Source organism: Chiloscyllium punctatum, chromosome 50 (genome assembly GCF_047496795.1).
Source record: "Chiloscyllium punctatum isolate Juve2018m chromosome 50, sChiPun1.3, whole genome shotgun sequence".
NCBI classification, from domain to species: domain Eukaryota; kingdom Metazoa; phylum Chordata; class Chondrichthyes; order Orectolobiformes; family Hemiscylliidae; genus Chiloscyllium; species Chiloscyllium punctatum.
Window position 1 is genome coordinate 13,823,235 of NC_092788.1, and position 18,990 is coordinate 13,842,224.

Below are 18,990 nucleotides of genomic sequence, written 5' to 3' on the forward strand. Positions count from 1 at the left end.
CGATCGTTCCCAGGTTTATCTTTGCAGCCCTTCTTGAATAAGGGCGCAACATATGCTCTCTTTCAGGCTTCCGTGGCTAACGGTGAGGCAAAAAGATCAGCAGGGACCCCACAAGTACTTCCCTCGCCTCTTGAGGTGCCGTTGGATATGTTTGGTCAGATCCAGGAGATTTATCCACCTTCATACATTCTAATGCATTCAACACATCCTCTCCTGTGATATGGTCTGACCCCAAGAGATCATCACTAACTTTCCCAAGTTCCCAAGCCTTCATGTCCTTCCCCAAGGTCAACACAGAGGAGAAATAACTCCTGCGATTCTGCACACACATGTCCACTTTGGTCCTTGAAGGGTCCTATTTTCTCTCTAGTTATTCTTTTTTGCCTTGGGAGGGGGAGATTGCAGTGTTGGGTAGGGATCAGTCAGGGAGGGGGTGAGTGCAGTGTTGGGTAGGGATCAGTCAGGGAGGAGGAGATTGCAGTGTTGGGTAGTGATCAGTCACACGGCTGTGTCCCTCAGCCCCCTACTGTACTCCCTGTACACACATGGCTGTGTCCTCAGCCCCCTACTGTACTCCCTGTACACACATGGCACTGTCCCTCAGCCCCCCACTGTACTCCCTGAATACACACAGCTGTGTCCCTCAGCCCCCTACTGTACTGTACTCCCTGTACACAAACGGCTGTGTCCCTCAGCAGTGCATTGATCTATAAACCCAGACGAGATATCTGTCCAGGACGGGGAGCTGTGCAGACCACAGCTGTGCTTGATCTATAAACCCAGACTAGATATCTGTTTAGGGCAGAGAGCTGTGCAGAACACAGCAGTGCATTGATCAATAAATCCAGATTGGATATCTGTCTAGGACGGGGAGCTGTGCAGACCGCAGCAGTGCATTGATCTATAAACCCAGATTAAATATCTGTCCAGGACGGGGAGCTGTGAAGACCGCAGCAGTACATTGATCTATAAACCCAGACTAGATATCTATCCAGGACGGGGAGCTGCGCAGACCACAGCAGTGCACTGATATATAAACCCAGACGAGATATCTGTCCAGGACGGGGAGCTGTGCAGACCACAGCAGTGCATTGATCTATAAACCAGAACTCGATATCTGTCCAGCATGTGGAGCTGTGCAGACCACAGCAGTGCATTGATATATAAACCCAGACGAGATATCTATCCAGGGCGGGGAGCTGTGCAGACGACAGGAGTGCATTCATCGATAAACCACGACTGGATACCTGTCCAGGACGGCGAGCTGTGGAGACCACAGCAGTCCATTGATCTATAGCCCCAGATGAGTTATCTGTCCAGTACGGGGAGCTATGCCGACCACAGCAGTACATTGATCTATAATCCCGGACTAGATATCTGTCCAGGACGGGGAGCTGTGTAGACCACAGCAGTGCATTGAACTATAAACCCAGAATAAATATCTATCCAGGACGGGGAGCTGTGCAGACCACAGCAGTGCATTGATCTATAAACCCAGACTCGATGTCTGTCCAGGACAGGGAGCTGTGCAGACCACAGCAGTGCATTGATCTATAAACCCGGACTAGATATCTGTCCACTACGGGGAGCTGTGCAGACCACAGCAGAGCATTGTTCTATAAACCCAGACTAGATATCTGTCCAGCACCGGGAGCTGTGCAGACAACAGCAGTGCATTGGTCTACAAACCCAGACGAGATAACTGTCCAGGACGGTGAGCTGTGCAGTCCACAGCAGTGCATTGATCTATAAACACGGACTAGATAGCTGTATAGGGCGGAGAGCTGTGCAGAACATAGCAGTGCATTGATGTATTAACAAGGACGAAATATCTGTCCAGGACGGGGAGCTGTGCAGACCACAGCAGTGCATTGATGTATAAACCCGGAATAGATATCAATCCAGCACGGGGAGCTGTGTAGACCAGAGCAGTGCATTGATCTATAAACCCGGAAGAGATATCTGTCCAGAATGGGGAGCTGTGCAGACCACAGCAATGATTGAGCGATAAACCCAGACCAAATATCTGTCCAGCACTGGGAGCTGTGTAGACCACAGCAGTGCATTGATGGATAAACCCGGAATAGATATCTGTCCAGCACGGGGAGCTGTGTAGACCAGAGCAGTGCATTGATCTATAAACTCGGAAGAGATATCTGTCCAGCACGGGGAGCTGTGCAGACCACAGCAGTGCATTGATCTATAGACCCAGACGAGTTATCTGTCCAGTACGGGGAGCTATGCAGACCACAGCAGTACATTGATCTATAATCCCGGACTAGATATCTGTCCAGGACGGGGAGCTGTGTAGACCACAGCAGTGCATTGAACTATAAACCGAGAATAAATATCTGTCCAGGACGGGGAGCTGTGCAGACCACAGCAGTGCATTGATCTATAAACCCAGACTCGATATCTGTCCTGAACAGGGAGCTGTGCAGACCACAGCAGTGCATTGATCTATAAACCCGGACAAGATATCTGTCCAGTACGGGGAGCTGTGCAGACCACAGCAGTGCATTGTTCTATCAACCCAGACTAGATATCTGTCCAGCACCAGGAGCTGTGCAGACAACAGCAGTGCATTGGTCTACAAACCCAGACGAGATAACTGTCCAGGACGGTGAGCTGTGCAGTCCACAGCAGTGCATTGATCTATAAACACGGACTAGATATCTGTATAGGGCGGAGAGCTGTGCAGAACATAGCAGTGCATTGATGTATTAACAAGGACTAGATATCTGTCCAGGACGGGGAGCTGTGCAGACCACAGCAGTGCATTGATGTATAAACCCGGAATAGATATCAATCCAGCACGGGGAGCCGTGTAGACCAGAGCAGTGCATTGATCTATAAACCCGGAAGAGATATCTGTCCAGAACAGGGAGCTGTGCAGACCACAGCAATGATTGAGCGATAAACCCAGACCAAATATCTGTCCAGCACTGGGAGCTGTGTAGACCACAGCAGTGCATTGATGGATAAACCCGGAATACATATCTATCCAGCACGGGGAGCTGTGTAGACCACAGCAGTGCATTGATGGATAAACCCGGAATAGATATCTATCCAGCACGGGGAGCTGTGTAGACCAGAGCAGTGCATTGATCTATAAACCCAGACTAGATGTCTGTCCAGCACCGGGAGCTGTGCAGACCACAGCAGTGCATTGATCTATAACCCCGGACAAGATAAATGTTTAGGGCAGAGAGCTGTGAAGAACACAGCAGTGCATTGATCTATAAATCCAGTTTGGATATCTGTTCAGCACGGGGAGCTCCGCAGACCACAGTAGTGCATTGATCTATAAACCCGGACTAGATATCTGTCCAGAATGGGGAGTTGTGCAGACGACAGCAGTGCATTGATCTATAAACCCAGACTAGATATCCGTCCAGGACGAGGAGCTGTGCAGACCACAGCAGTGCATTGATCTATAAACCCAGACGAGATATCTGTCCAGACGGGGAGCTGTGCAGACCACAGCAGTGCATTGATCGATAAACCCAGACTAGATATCTGTCCAGGACGGGGAGCTGTGCAGAACACAGAAGTGCATTGATCTGTAAACCCAGACTAGATATCTGTCCAGGACGGGGAGCTGTGCAGACCACAGCAGTGCATTGATCTATAAACCCGGACGAGATATCTGACCAGGACAGGGAGCTGTGCAGACCAGAGCAGTGCATTGATCTGTAAACCCAGACTAGATATCTGTCCAGGACGGGGAGCTGTGCAGACCACAGCAGTGCATTGATCTATAATCCCGGACTAGATATCTGTCCACAATGGGGAGCTGTGTAGACCACAGCAGTGCATTGATCTATAAACCCGGAATAGATATCTGTCCAGTACGGGGAGCTGTGTAGGCCACAGCAGCGCAGTGATCTATAAACCCAGACTAGATATCTGTCCAGAATGGGGAGTTGTGCAGACCACAGCAGTGGATTGATCTATAAACCCAGACTAGATATCTGTCCAGGACGGGGAGCTGTGCAGAACACAGCAGTGGATTCATCTCTAAACCCGGACTAGATATCTGTCCAGCACGGGGAGCTGTGCAGAATACAGCAGTGGATTGATCTATACACCCGGACTAGATATCTGTCCAGGACGGGGAGCTGTGTAGACCACAGCAGTGCATTGATCTATAAACCCGGACTAGATATCTGTCCAGGACGGGGTGCTGTGTAGAACACAGCAGTGCATTGTTCTATAATGCCGGACTAGATATCTGTCCAGAATGGGGAGTTGTGCAGACCACAGCAGTGGATTGATCTATAAACCCAGACTAGATATCTGTCCAGGACGGGGAGCTGTGCAGACAACAGCAGTGCATTAATCTATAAACCCGTACTAGGTTTTTGTCCAGTACGGAGAGCTGTGCAGACAACAGCAGTGCATTGGTCTATAAACCCAGACGAGATAACTGTCCAGGACGGTGAGCTGTTCAGTCCACAGCAGTGCATTGATCTATAAACACGGACTAGATATCTGTATAGGGCGGAGAGCTGTGCAGAACACAGCAGTGCATTGATGTATTAACAAGGACTAGATATCTGTCCAGGACGGGGAGCTGTGCAGACCACAGCAGTGATTGATCTATAAACCCAGACTAGATATCTGTCCAGCACTGGGAGCTGTGTAGACCACAGCAGTGCATTGATGTATAAACCCGGAATAGATATCAATCCAGCACGAGGAGCTGTGTAGACCAGAGCAGTGCCTTGATCTATAAACCCGGAAGAGATATCTGTCCAGCACCGGGAGCTGTGCAGACAACAGCAGTGCATTCATCTATAAACAGAGACTAGATATCTGTCCAGGACGGGGAGCTGTGCAGACCACAGCAGTGCATTGATCTAAAAACCCGGACTAGATATCTGTCCAGGACGGGGAGCTGTGCAGACCACAGCAGTGCATTGATCTATAAACCCAGACGAGATATCTGTCCAGAATGGGGAGTTGTGCAGACTACAGCAGTGCATTGTTCTATAAACCCAGACTAGATATCCGTCCAGGACGGGGAGCTGTGCAGACCACAGCAGTGCATTGATCTATAAACCCAGACGAGATATCTGTCCAGACGGGGAGCTGTGCAGACCACAGCAGTGCATTGATCGATAAACCCAGACTAGATATCTGTCCAGCACAGGAAGCTGTGGAGACCACAGAAGTGCATTGATCTATAAACCCGGACGAGATATCTGTCCAGGACGGGGAGCTGTGCAGACCACAGCAGTGCATTGATCTATAAACCCGGACGAGATATCTGTCCAGGGCGGGGAGCTGTGTAGACCACAGCAGTGCATTGATCTACAAACCCGGACTAGATATCTGTCCAGGACGGGGAGCTGTGCAGACCACAGCAGCGCAGTGATCTATAAACCCAGACTAGATATCTGTCCAGAATGGGGAGTTCTGCAGACCACAGCAGTGGATTGATCTCTAAACCCGGACTAGATATCTGTCCAGCACGGGGAGCTGTGCAGACCACAGCTGTGCTTGATCTATAAACCCAGACTAGATATCTGTCCAGGACGGGGGGCTGTGCAGACCACAGCAGTGCACTGATCAATAAATCCAGTTTGGATATCTGTCTAGGACGGGGAGCTGTGCAGACCGCAGCAGTGCATTGATCTATAAACCCAGACTAAATATCTGTCCAGGACGGGGAGCTGTGAAGACCGCAGCAGTGCATTGATCTATAAACCCAGACTAGATATCTGTCCAGGACGGGAAGCTGTGCAGACCACAGCAGTGCATTGATCTATAAACCCAGACGAGATATCTGTCCAGGACGGGGAGCTGTGTAGACCACAGCAGTGCATTGATCTATAAACCAGAACTAGATATCTGTCCAGCATGCGGAGCTGTGCAGACTACAGCAGTGCATTGATATATAAACCCAGACGTGATATCTGCCCAGCACGGGAAGCTGTGCAGACCACAGCAGTGCATTGATCTATTAATCCAGACGAGATATCTGTCCTGCACGGGGAGCTGTGCAGACCACAGCAGTGCATTGATCTATAAACCCAGACTAGATATCTGTCCAGGATTGGGAGCTGTGCAGACCACAGCAGTGCATTGATCTATAAACCCAGACTAGATATCTGTCCAGGATTGGGAGCTGTGCAGACCACAGCAGTACACTGTTCTATAAACCCAGACGAGATATTTGTGCAGGACTGGGAGCTGTGCAGACCACAGCAGTGCATTGATCTATAAACCCGGCCAAGATATCAGTCCAGGACGGGGAGCTGTGCAGACCACAGCAGTGAAATGATCTCTAAACACAGACTAGATATCTGTTTAGGGCGGAGAGCTGTGTAGAACACAGCAGTGCATTGATCTATAAATCCAGACTAGATATCTGTCCAGGATTGGGAGCTGTGCAGACCACAGCAGTGCATTGATCTATACACGCAGACGAGATATCTGTCCAGGATTGGGAGCTGTGCAGACCACAGCAGTACACTGTTCTATAAACCCAGACGAGATATTTGTGCAGGACTGGGAGCTGTGCAGACAACAGCAGTGCATTGAGCTATAAACCCAGACTAGATATCTGTTCAGCACGGGGAGCTGTGCAGACCACAGCAGTGCATTGATCTATAAACCCGGACTAGATATCTATCCAGAATGGGGAGCTATGCAGACGACAGCAGTGCAGTGATATATAAACCCGGACGAGATATCTGTCCAGCACGGGGAGCTGTGCAGACCACAGCAGTGCATTGATCTATAAACCCGGACTAGATATCTGTCCAGTACGGGGAACTGTGCAGACCACAGCAGTGCATTGATCTATAAACCCAGACGAGATATCTGTCCAGGACGGGGAGCTGTGTCGACCACAGCAGTGCATTGATCTATAAACCCGGACTAGATATCTGTCCAGTACGGGGAGCTCTGCAGACCACAGCAGTGATTGATCTATAAACCCAGACTAGATATCTGTTCAGCACGGTGAGCTGTGCAGACCACAGCAGTGCATTGATCTATAATCCCGGACTGCTTCTCTGTCCAGAATGGGGAGTTGTGCAGACCACAGCAGTGCATTAATATATAAACCCAGACTAGATATCTGTCCAGGACGGGGAGCTGTGCAGACCACAGCAGTGCATTGATCTATAAACCCAGACTAGGTTTTTGTCCAGGGCGGGGAGCTGTGCAGACCACAGCAGTGCATTGATCTATAAACCCGGACTAGATATCTGTCCAGCACGGGGAGCTGTGTAGACCACAGCAGTGCATTGATCTATAAACCCAGACGATATATCTGTCCAGCACGGGGAGCTGTGCAGACCACAGCTGTGCATTGATCTATAAACCCGGACGAGATAACTGTCGAGGACGGGGAGCTGTGCAGACCACAACAGTGCATTGATCTATAAAACCAGACTAGATATCTGTTCAGCACGGGGAGCTTTGCAGACCACAGCAGTGCATTGATCTATAAACCCAGACTAGATATCTGTCCAGAATGGGGAGCTGTGCAGACCACAGCAGTGCATTGATCTATAAACCAAGACGAGATATCTGTCCAGCACCGGTAGCTGTGCAGACCACAGCAGTGCATTGATCTATAAACCCAGACTAGATATCTGTCCAGGACGGCGAGCTGTGCAGACCACAGCAGTGCATTGATCTATAAACCCAGACTAGATATCTGTCCAGGGCGGGGAGCTGTGCAGACAACAGCAGTGCATTGATCTATAAACCCAGACTAGATATCTGTCCAGGGCGGGGAGCTGTGCAGATCACAGTAGTGCATTGATCTATAAACCCAGACTAGTTATCTGTCCAGGACGGGGAGCTGTGCAGACCACAGCAGTGCATTGATCTCTAAACCCGGACTAGATATCTGTCCAGGACGGGGAGCTGTGCAGACCACAGCAGTGCATTGATCTCTAAACCCGGACTAGATATCTGTCCAGGACGGGGAGCTGTGCAGACCACAGCAGTGCATTGATCTATAAACCCAGACTAGATATCTGTCCAGGACGGGGAGCTGTGCAGACCACAGCAGTGCATTGATCTCTAAACCCGGACTAGATATCTGTCCAGGACGTGGAGCTGTGCAGACCAAAGCAGTGCATTGATCTATAAACCCGGACTAGATATCTGTCCAGGACAGCGAGCTGTGGAGACCACAGCAGTGCATTGATCTATAAACCCGGACTAGATATCTGTAGAGTACGGGGAGCTGTGTAGACCACAGCAGTGCATTGATCTATAAACCCAGACGATATATCTGTCCAGCACGGGGTATTGACCATTATCAGGACACAGGATTATTCATATATAGTATTGACTTTCCTGAAGCCACAGGATTTTTCACACACAGTATTGACGATCCTCAGGTCACAGGTTTATTTTCACAAGGTACTGACGATCATCAGGCAACAGGATTATTCACACACAGCATTGACCATCCTCAGGCCACAAGATTACTCCAACACAGTGTTGAGCATTCATAGTTCCCAGGATTATTTACACACCATATTGACCATCCTCAGGCCACCAGATTTCTCACACACCTTTTTGACCTTCCTCAGGCCAAAGGATTATTCCCACACAGAACTGACCATCCTCAGGCCACGGGATAATTCCCACACAGTTTTGGCCATCCTCAAGCCACAGGATTGTTCACAAATAATATTGACCACCATCACACTGCAGGAGTATTCACACACAGTATTCACCATTCACAGTCCACAGCATTATTCACACACAGCGTAGACCATTAACAGACCACAGGGTTATTCATACAGAGCATTGAACAACCCCAATCAACAGGATTAATCGCACACAGTATTGACCATCCTGACGCAACACATTATTCACACTCAGCATTGACCATGCTCAAGCCACAGGATTATTCACACACAGTATTGACCAGTCTACAGCCACTGGATTTTTGAACCAACTGCCTTGACAGTTTACAGGCCACAGGAATATTCATACATGGAACCAACCATTAACTGTCCAAACGATTATTCACACACTGTATTGACCATTCTCAAGCCACAGGATTAATAAACACACTGTCCTGACCATCCTCAGGCCACAGAATTGTTTACACATGGTATTGATAACCCTCAAGCCATGGTTTATTCACACACAGTATTGACGCTTCACAGGCCAGTGGATTATTCACAGAGTATTAACCATTTTCAAGTCACAGGATTGTTCACAGAGTATTGGCCATCCTGACGCAACACAATTATTCACACACAGTATTGACCATCCTCAAGCCACAGGAATTTTTGCACACAGTATTGATGATCCTCAGGCCACAGGATTATTTTCACATGGTATTAACCATCATCAGGCCACAAGATTAATCACACACCGTATTGACCATCCTCCTGCCACCGGACTTGTCACACACAGTATTGACCATCCTCATGCAACAGGATGAATCACACATGGTATTGATCATCCTCAGGCCACAGGATTATTCACACGCAGCTCTGACCCCCCCTCAGGCCACAGGATTAATGAACACACTGTCTTGACCATTTACAGGTCATAGATTTATCACAGAGTTTTGACTACCCTCCGGCCGCAGGATTATGCACAGATAGTACTCACTACCCTCAGGCCACAGGATTGTTCACACACAGTAGTGACCATCCTTAGTCCAAGGATTGTTCACACACAGTATTCAGTGCACATGATAGTTCACACACTGTACTGACCATTCTCAGGCCACAAGATTATTCTCCCACAGTTGTGACCATTCTCAGGCCACAGGATTATTCACACACAGTATTGACCGTCCTCCGGCAACAGGATTTTTCACATACAGTATTGACCATCCTCAAACTGCAGGACTATTCCCACACAGTAATGACAATCCTCAGGCCACAGGACTATTCGCATACAGTACTGACTAACATACGGCCACAGGATTAAAGAACACACTGTCTTGACCATTTACAGGTCGCACAAATATTCCCACCCAGTATTGACTATCCTCAAGCTACAGGATTATTCCCACACAGCATTGACCATTCTCAGGGCAACACGATTATTCACACACAGCATGGACAGTCCGTAGGTGACAGGATTATTCACACAAAGTATTGACAATCCTCAGGCCACAGGATTATTCACTCACTGTATTGAACATCATCAGGCAGCAGGATATTTAACACACACAGTATTGACAATCCTTCGGCGAACGGTTATTCCCACACAATATTGGCCATTCTCAGACCACAGGATTATTCACATACAGTATTGACTTGCATATGGCCACATCATTAATGAACACACTGTCTTGATTATTTGCATGTCACAGGATTTTTCACAAACAGTATTGACCATCCTCAGGGCACAGAATTATTCACACACAGTATTGACTAGCATACGGGCTCATCATTAATGAACACACTGTCTTGATTATTTGCACGTCACAGGATTATTACCACGCAGTATTGACGATTCTCAGGCCACAGGATTATTTACACACAGTATTGGCCATCTTCAGACCACAGGATTATTCACACAGTATTGACCATCACCTCAGGGCACATGATTATATTTACACGGTATTGACCATCCTCAGGCTACAGGAATATTCACACACAATATTGACAATTCTCAAATTACAGGATTGTTCACACGCAGTATTGACGATTCACAGGCCAGAGCATTATGCATACATGGTATTGACCATTCACTGTCCAAAGGATTATTCACACACAGTATTGACCATTCTCAGACCAAATGTTATTCACACACAGTACTGACGATTCACAGGCCACAGGATTATTCCCATACATTATTGAGTATTCGATGGCCACAGGATTATTCACACACAGGATGGCTGCCCTCAGGCAACATAATCTTTCACACACAATGTATGGACCATTCTCAGGCCACAAGATTATTCACTCGCGGTGTTGAACATCCTCGAGCAGCAGGATATTTATCACACACAGTATTGACTGTCCTTCGGCCTAACGGTTATTCCCACACAGTGTTGAACATTCTCAGTCCACAGGATTATTCGCACACAGTATTGACCACTATATGGCCACAGGATTAATGAACGCATTGTCTTGATCATTTGCACGTCACAGGATTATTTTCACGCAGTATTGACGATTCTCAGGCCACAGGAATATTCACACACAGTATTGACCATTCACAGGGTACAGGATTATTCACACACAGCATTGACTAGCACACGGCCACAGGATTAATGAACACTCGGTCTTCAATATTTGCAGGTCATAGGATTGTTCCAACATAGAATTGACAATCCTCAGGCTACATGATTATTCACACTCAATATCGACCAGCCTACAGCCACAGAATTAATGAACACACTGTTTTGATCATTTTCAGGACACAGGATTATTCCCACACAGTATTGACCATCCTCAAGGAACAGGAATTTTTACACAAAGTATTCACCATCCTTAGGCCATGGATCATTCACACACAGTATTGAGAATCCTGAAGCCACAGGATTTTTCCTACACGCTATTGACCATCCACAGGCCACAGTTTTATTCGCAAACAATACTGACATTGCACAGGACAAAGATTATTAACACATAGTATTGACCATCCACAGGCCACAGGATTATTATCATACAGCATTGAACATGCACAGGCCAATCATTATTCACACACAGTATTGCCCATCCTTAGGCCAAGGGTTATTCACATACAGTATTTACAATTCACGGGCCATAGGATTATTCACACACAGTATTGACTGCCCTCAGTCCACAGGATTATTCACACACTGCATTGAGCATTCACAGTGCACAGGATTAGTCGCACACTGTATTCACAATTCTAAGGCCACAAGTTAATTCACACACAGTATTGACCATCCTCAGGCCACAGGATTACTCACACACAGTATTTACCATTCACAGTCCACAGCATTTTTCTCACAGTATTGACCATTCTCAACCCACAGGATTATTCACACACTGTATTGAACCACCTCAGGCAACACGATTGTTCACACACAGTATTGACGATTCACAGTCCACAGCATTTTTCACACACAGTATTGACCAACCTCAGGCCACAGGATTATTCACACGCAGTATTGACCATTCACAGTCCACAGGATTATTCATACACTGTATTGAACCACTTCAGGCAACACGATTGTTCACACACAGTATTGACCATCTGCAAGCCAAGGGTTATTCACACACAATACTGATGATTCATAGGCCACAACATAATTCACAGTGTATGGACCACTCACAGTCCACAGAATTATTCACACACAGTATTGACCATCCTTAGGCCAAGGGTTATTCACACACAGTATTTACGACTCATGGGCCATAGGATTATTTACACACTTTATTGAGCATTCACGGTGCACAGGATTATTCACACACTGTATTCACAATTCTCAGGCCTGAGGTTAATTCACACATGGTATTGACCATTCTCTGTCCACATGATTAATCACATGTTGTATTGACCATTCACAGTCCTCAAGGGTCATAATCTCTGGATTACTGCCCGAGCCACGTGCCAATTGGCATAGGGACAAGAAAATTAGGCAAGTAAACACGTGGCTAAGGGATTGGTGTGGGAAAGAGGGATTCCACTTCATGGGGCACTGGCATCAGTTTTGGAACAGGGGGGATCTGTACCGTTGGGACGGTCTCCACCTGAACCGATCAGGTACCAATGTTCTGGCGAAGAGGATAAATAGGGTGGTCAGTAGGACTTTAAACTTCTGAGTTGGGGGGAAGGGAAAGTGAAAGCGACAGGGAGTATGGAGGTAAATGGAAAGATAAGCAACAGGATAGCATGTTTCCAGGCGGATTTAAAATTGAGGCAGACTGAGAATGCAGAAAAAAGCAAGGATAACTTAGGACATATGACTTACAACATCTCTAATAAGGAAGTTAGCATTAAGGCACTTTACCTGAATGCTCGTAGCATTCATAACAAAGCCGATGAACTAATGGCACAGATAATAGTGAATGATTATGATGTAGTAGGCATCACAGAGACTTGGTTACAGGGGGGTCAGGACTGGCAGTTAAACCTCCATGGTTTTTCGACTTATCGAAAAGACAGAGAGGTGGGCAGAGGGGGTGGGGTTGCCTTGTTAGTTAAGAACAAAATTAAATCTATGGTATTGAATGACATAGCGTCGGATGATGTGGAGTCTGTGTGGGTGGAATTGAGGAACCACAAAGGCAAAAAAACCATAATTGGAGTTGTGTACAGACCTCCTAACAGTGGTCAGGACCAGGGACGCAACATGTACCGGGAAATAGAGAAGGCATGTCAGAAAGGCAAGGTTACATTGATCATGGGTGACTTCAATATGCAGGTGGACTGGGTAAATAATGTTGCTAGTGGATCTAAAGAAAGGGAATTCATGGAATGCTTACAGGATGGCTTTTTGGAACAGCTTGTCATGGAGCCCACAAGAGAGCAGGCTATTCTGGACCTAGTGCTTTGCAATGAACCAGACTCTATAAAAGATCTTAAAGTAAGGGAACCCTTAGGAAGTAGCGACCATAATATGGTAGAGTTCAAACTGGAGTTTGAAAGGGAGAAGGCGAAATCTGATGTAATGGTGTTACAGTTGAATAAAGGTAATTATGAGGGCATGAGAGAGGAACTGACTAAAATAGACTGGAAGCAGAGGCTAACCGGGAAGACACTAGAGCAAAAATGGCAGGAATTTGTAGGTATAATTGAGGACACTGTACAGAGGTTCATTCCCAAGAAAAGAAAGATTAACCGGGGAGGGATGAGACAACCTTGGCTGACAAAGGAAGTCAGGAAATGTATTAAAGAAAAAGAGAGATCCTATAAAGTGGCTAAGAACAGTGGGAAATCAGAAGATTGGGAAAGATACAAAAGCAAACAGAGGATAACAAAGAGTGTAATAAGAAATGAGAGGATCAAATATGAAGGTAGGCTAGCCAGTAATATTAGAAATAATAGTAAACGTTTCTTTCAGTACATAAGAAACAAACGACAGGCAAAAGTAGACATTGGGCCACTTCAAACTGATGCAGGGAGCCTAGTGATGGGAGATAAGGAAATAGCAGGAGAACTTAACAAGTACTTTGCGTCAGTTTTCACAGTGGAAGACATGAGTAATATCCCAAAAATTAAAGGGTGTCACGGGGCTGAGTTGAGTATGGTTGCCATTACAAAAGAGATGGTGCTAGAAAAGTTAAAAAGTCTTAAAATTGATAAATCTCCTGGCCCCGATGGGATACACCCTAGAGTTCTGAGAGAGGTTGCTGAGGAAATAGCAGAGGCATTGGTTGAGATCTTTCAAGAGTCACTGGAGTCAGGAAAGGTCCCAGATGATTGGAAGATGGCTGTAGTAACCCCCTTGTTCAAGAAAGGATCAAGGCAAAAGATGGAAAATTATAGGCCAATCAGCTTAACCTCGGTTGTTGGTAAAATTCTAGAATCCATCATTAAGAATGAGGTTTCTAAATTCTTGGAAGAGCAGAGTCTGATTAGAACAAGTCAACATGGATTTAGTAAAGGGAGGTCATGCCTGACAAACCTGTTGGAATTTTTTGAAGAGGTAACAAGTAGGTTAGACCAGGGGAACCCAGTGGATGTGGTCTATCTGGACTTTCAAAAGGCCTTTGATAAGGTGCCACACGGGAGACTGCTGAGCAAGGTGAGGGCCCATGGTGTTCGAGGTGAGCTGCTGGGATGGATTGAGGATTGGCTATCTAACAGAAGGCAGAGAGTTGGGATAAAAGGTTCTTTTTCAGAATGGCAGCCGGTGACGAGCGGTGTCCCGCAGGGTTCAGTGTTGGGGCCACAGCTGTTCGCATTATATATTAATGATTTGGATGAGGGAACCGGGGGCATTCTAGCGAAGTTTGCCGATGATACAAAGTTAGATAGACAGGCAGGTAGTACTGAGGAAGTGGGGAGGCTACAGAAGGATCTAGACAGGTTGGGAGAGTGGTCCAGGAAATGGCTGATGGAATTTAACGTGAGCAAGTGCGAGGTCTTGCACTTTGGCAAAAAGAATATAGGAATGGACTACTTTCTAAATGGTGAGAAACTTAATAAAACCAAAGCACAAAGGGATCTGGGAGTGCTAGTCGAGGATTCTCTAAAGGTAAACATGCAGGTTGAGTCTGTGATTAAGAAAGCGAATGCAATGTTGTCTCTTATCTCAAGAGGGTTGGAATATAAAAGCAGAGATGTACTACTAAGACTTTATAAAGCTCTGGTTAGGCCCCATTTGGAGTACTGTGTCCAGTTTTGGTCCCCACACCTCAGGAAGGACATACTGGCACTGGAACGTGTCCAGCGGAGATTCACACGGATGATCCCTGGAATGACAGGTCTAGCATATGAGGAACGGCTGAGGATACTGGGATTGTATTCGTTGGAGTTTAGAAGATTAAGGGGAGATCTAATAGAGACTTACAAAATAATACATGGCTTTGAAAAGGTGGATGCTAGAAAATTGTTTCTGTTAGGCGAGGAGACTAGGACCCGTGGACACAGCCTTAGAATTAGAGGGGGTCATTTCAGAACGGAAATGCGGAGACATTTCTTCAGCCTTTGGAATTCATTGCCACGGAGTGCAGTGGAAGCCGGAAGCTAAATGTCTTCAAGGCCGAGATTGATAGGTTCTTGTTGTCTAGAGGAATTAAGGGCTACGGGGAGAACGCTGGCAAGTGGAGCTGAAATGCGCATCAGCCATGATTGAATGGCGGAGTGGACTCGATGGGCCGAATGGCCTTACTTCCACTCCTATGTCTTATGGTCTTATAATGAAAGGGGAACAAAAAAGGAGAGATCGAGTGCAATATTTTATCCAGTGGGCTTGTGAATTTTAGTTTAATACACCACACAAAGTTCTGATCAGTATTTTAAACAGTCAATTGAATTGGAACCGCAGAAAACTTTTCCAATGAAACGAATCTTTCATTCTTTCACAAATTTTTGCTGTGTGAATCATACTATGATCCAGCATCCAGCGTGGTCACCAAGTTGGCAACAATATTATATCCACCAATTTTCTTTAGCAATCACAACATCTGCACATACCCATCTGCGGTGTGTCCAGTGCCATTTGTTGTATCCAACCACAGCACATTTCCTGTTCATGACCTTATGAGCTTAGTTCCAGATCTGTCTGATCAGTTTGAGAAACCTTTTCTATCATTCATCCCATCCCCTCAGAATTCTAAAGTTATCAATAAAATAAGACGTTAGACCAAATGATGTAGGATTGGAAGTCGGCCATTCAGCCCATCGAGTCTGCTTCACCATTCAACGAACTCATGGCTGATCTGATAAGCCTCAACTCCATTCTCCAGCTTTGCCACGACAAAGCTTCATCATCTTTCTGGTTAAATATCTGTTTGGCATAGTTTGAAAATACACAACACCTCAGCCTCAATAACAATTTCGGCAAGGAGTTCCACCGATTCACTGGCCCCTGAGCAAAGAAATTACTCCTCATTTTTGAATTAGGTAATATCTAATTCTGAGTTCATGTCCTCTGGTGCGCTCCTCATACCAGAGGGTGAACCACCTGCCCGTAACGACCCTGTCAAGATCCCATGAATATTGAACGTTTATAAATGTTATTATGTGATTATAGAGCTCCCCTCCATCTCCTTTGTTTCAAGGAGAATAATCCTAGCCTAACCAATCATTCCACGAAGCTCCATTTTCTCCAGTGTTGACAACATGTTCATTAATCTCTGCTGTCCCCTGCAGCATCCTTACATATTATTACAGCAGGAGGAGACATTTATGCGAAGAAACGGTTGATATTTCAAGCACAGATGGGAATTGGAACTTGAAATCAGACAGCGAATGGAATCAAATTGGTCAACACAAGGCGGAAATAGAATAATGATCACTCTGACAAATGAGAATTTAATCATATCTCATTGACATTCAATAACTTTACTGTAAACAAATTACCCCGTGTAATCGTCCACACAGCTATTATTTCAGGGGAAAAGCTTATCGAAACTGGCTACATAAATACTTTGACAACAATAACATGTTCTTGAGACATTTTTTGATTATAAACTCAACTCATTGTTCTGTGAAGCCTACATCGTTTGCAAGGCACAAAAGAGACATGGAATGTAACTCTCTCCATTTACCTAGATGGGTATAACTTCAATAACACCTAAGGAACTGGACACCGTCCACGACAATGCAGTCACTTGAGTGTACCCTCTTCAACACCTGCAATATTCCTTCCCTTCACCGCTAAGGCACAATTGCAGCAGATTGCACCACTATAAGATGCACTGGAGTAAGTCATTCGGGCATTTTGCCAACCTTCAAAGCTCAACAGCTATACTGACTATGTAACAAGTTTGGAAGATGCAACGAAACGCCACCATTTTCAAGTTCCCCTCCAAGGCCCATAGCACCCTAACTTTGAATCGTATCAATGAGAAACTCATTGGTGAAACGCTCTTGATGGGCAAAGTTGCATACTTCAGCCTTCCATCTTTTATCTTACAATTTTAAGAAAAATGTTGATTTATGCGGTGACCAGACTTGTGCTCAGTTCTTTAGATGTTCCCTAAACTGGTGATTGCTAAAGTTCTGCTATCATCAACAGTCTGTGGTCAACAATAGAAAATATCTGAAAATCTTCTCAATCAACTGACTCCCCTCGTGATTAGAGTTGTGTTGGAGACGTACAGCAGGTCCGGCAGCATCTGAGGTGCAGGAAAAATGGACGTTTCAGGCAAAAGCCCTTCATCAGGAATAAGACTGGGAGCACATGTGATGGAGAGACAAATGGGAAGGGGGTGTGGCTGGGGAGAAGGTAGCTGAGAGTGCTGTAAGTCGATACAGGCGTGGGGTGAACATGATATGTCAGAGAAGTAGGTGGAGTGGACAGGTGGGAATCAAGATGCACGGGGGGACAAGTCAGGCGGATGGTGTTGAGCTTGAAGGTGGGAACTGGGGTAAGGTAGGGGAGGGGAAATGAGGCAACGGGTGAAGTCAAAATTGATGCCATGGGGTGGAAGAGTCCCGAGGAGGATGATAAGGCTTTCTTCCTCCAGTCATCGGGTCGTGAGGCAGTGGCGATACAGGAGGCCCAGGACCTGCATGTCCTCGGGAGAGTGGGAGGGGGAGTTGAAATGTTTGGCCATGGGGCACTGGGGTTGATTCTTACGGTTATCCTGGAGATATCCTCTGAAGTGTTGTGTGAGGACACATCTCCTCTCTCCAACTGAGAGGAGACCGCATCGGGAGGACCGGAACAAGAAATGGCATGTGTGGAAGTGCAGGAGAAACTTTGATGGATGTGGCAGCCACCATTAGAGCCTTGGTCAGAGGTGAGGAGGTAGATGTGGGTGCAGGTTTTGCAATTTCTGCAGTGACAGGGGAATTTATATTTCCCTCCCCAACCCTATCGACTCTTTCCTCCACGACTACCTAGTCAAGTCCACGCCCTCCAAAAACCAACCCTCCCCTCACGGCACCTTCCCCTGCCACCACAGGAATTGCAAAACCTGCACCCACATCTTCCCTCTCACATCCTTCCAAGGCTCCAATGAGCCTTCCACATCCATCAAATGTCCGTGTGCACTTCCACACATGTCGTTTATTGCATCTGTTACTCACGATGTGGTCTCCTCTACATTGGGGACAACATTTTCGAGAGCGCTTCAGAGAACATTTCCAGGGAACCCGCAACATTCAACTCCAACGCCCCATGACCAAAAAAATCAATAACCACGTCCCCCGACTCTTCCAAGGACATCCAGTTCCTGGGTCTCCTCCATCGCCATTCCCTCACCACCAGACGCCAGATCTTCCACCTCGGCACCCTCAACCCCAGGGCATCAACGTGGTCTTCACCAGTTTCCTCATCTCTCCACGTTCACCTTATCCGAGTTCCAACTTTCTAACTTGCCACCATCCTACTGACCTGTCCCACTTGTCTATCTTCCTTTCCACCTATCTGCTCCACCCTCTTCTCCGACCTAT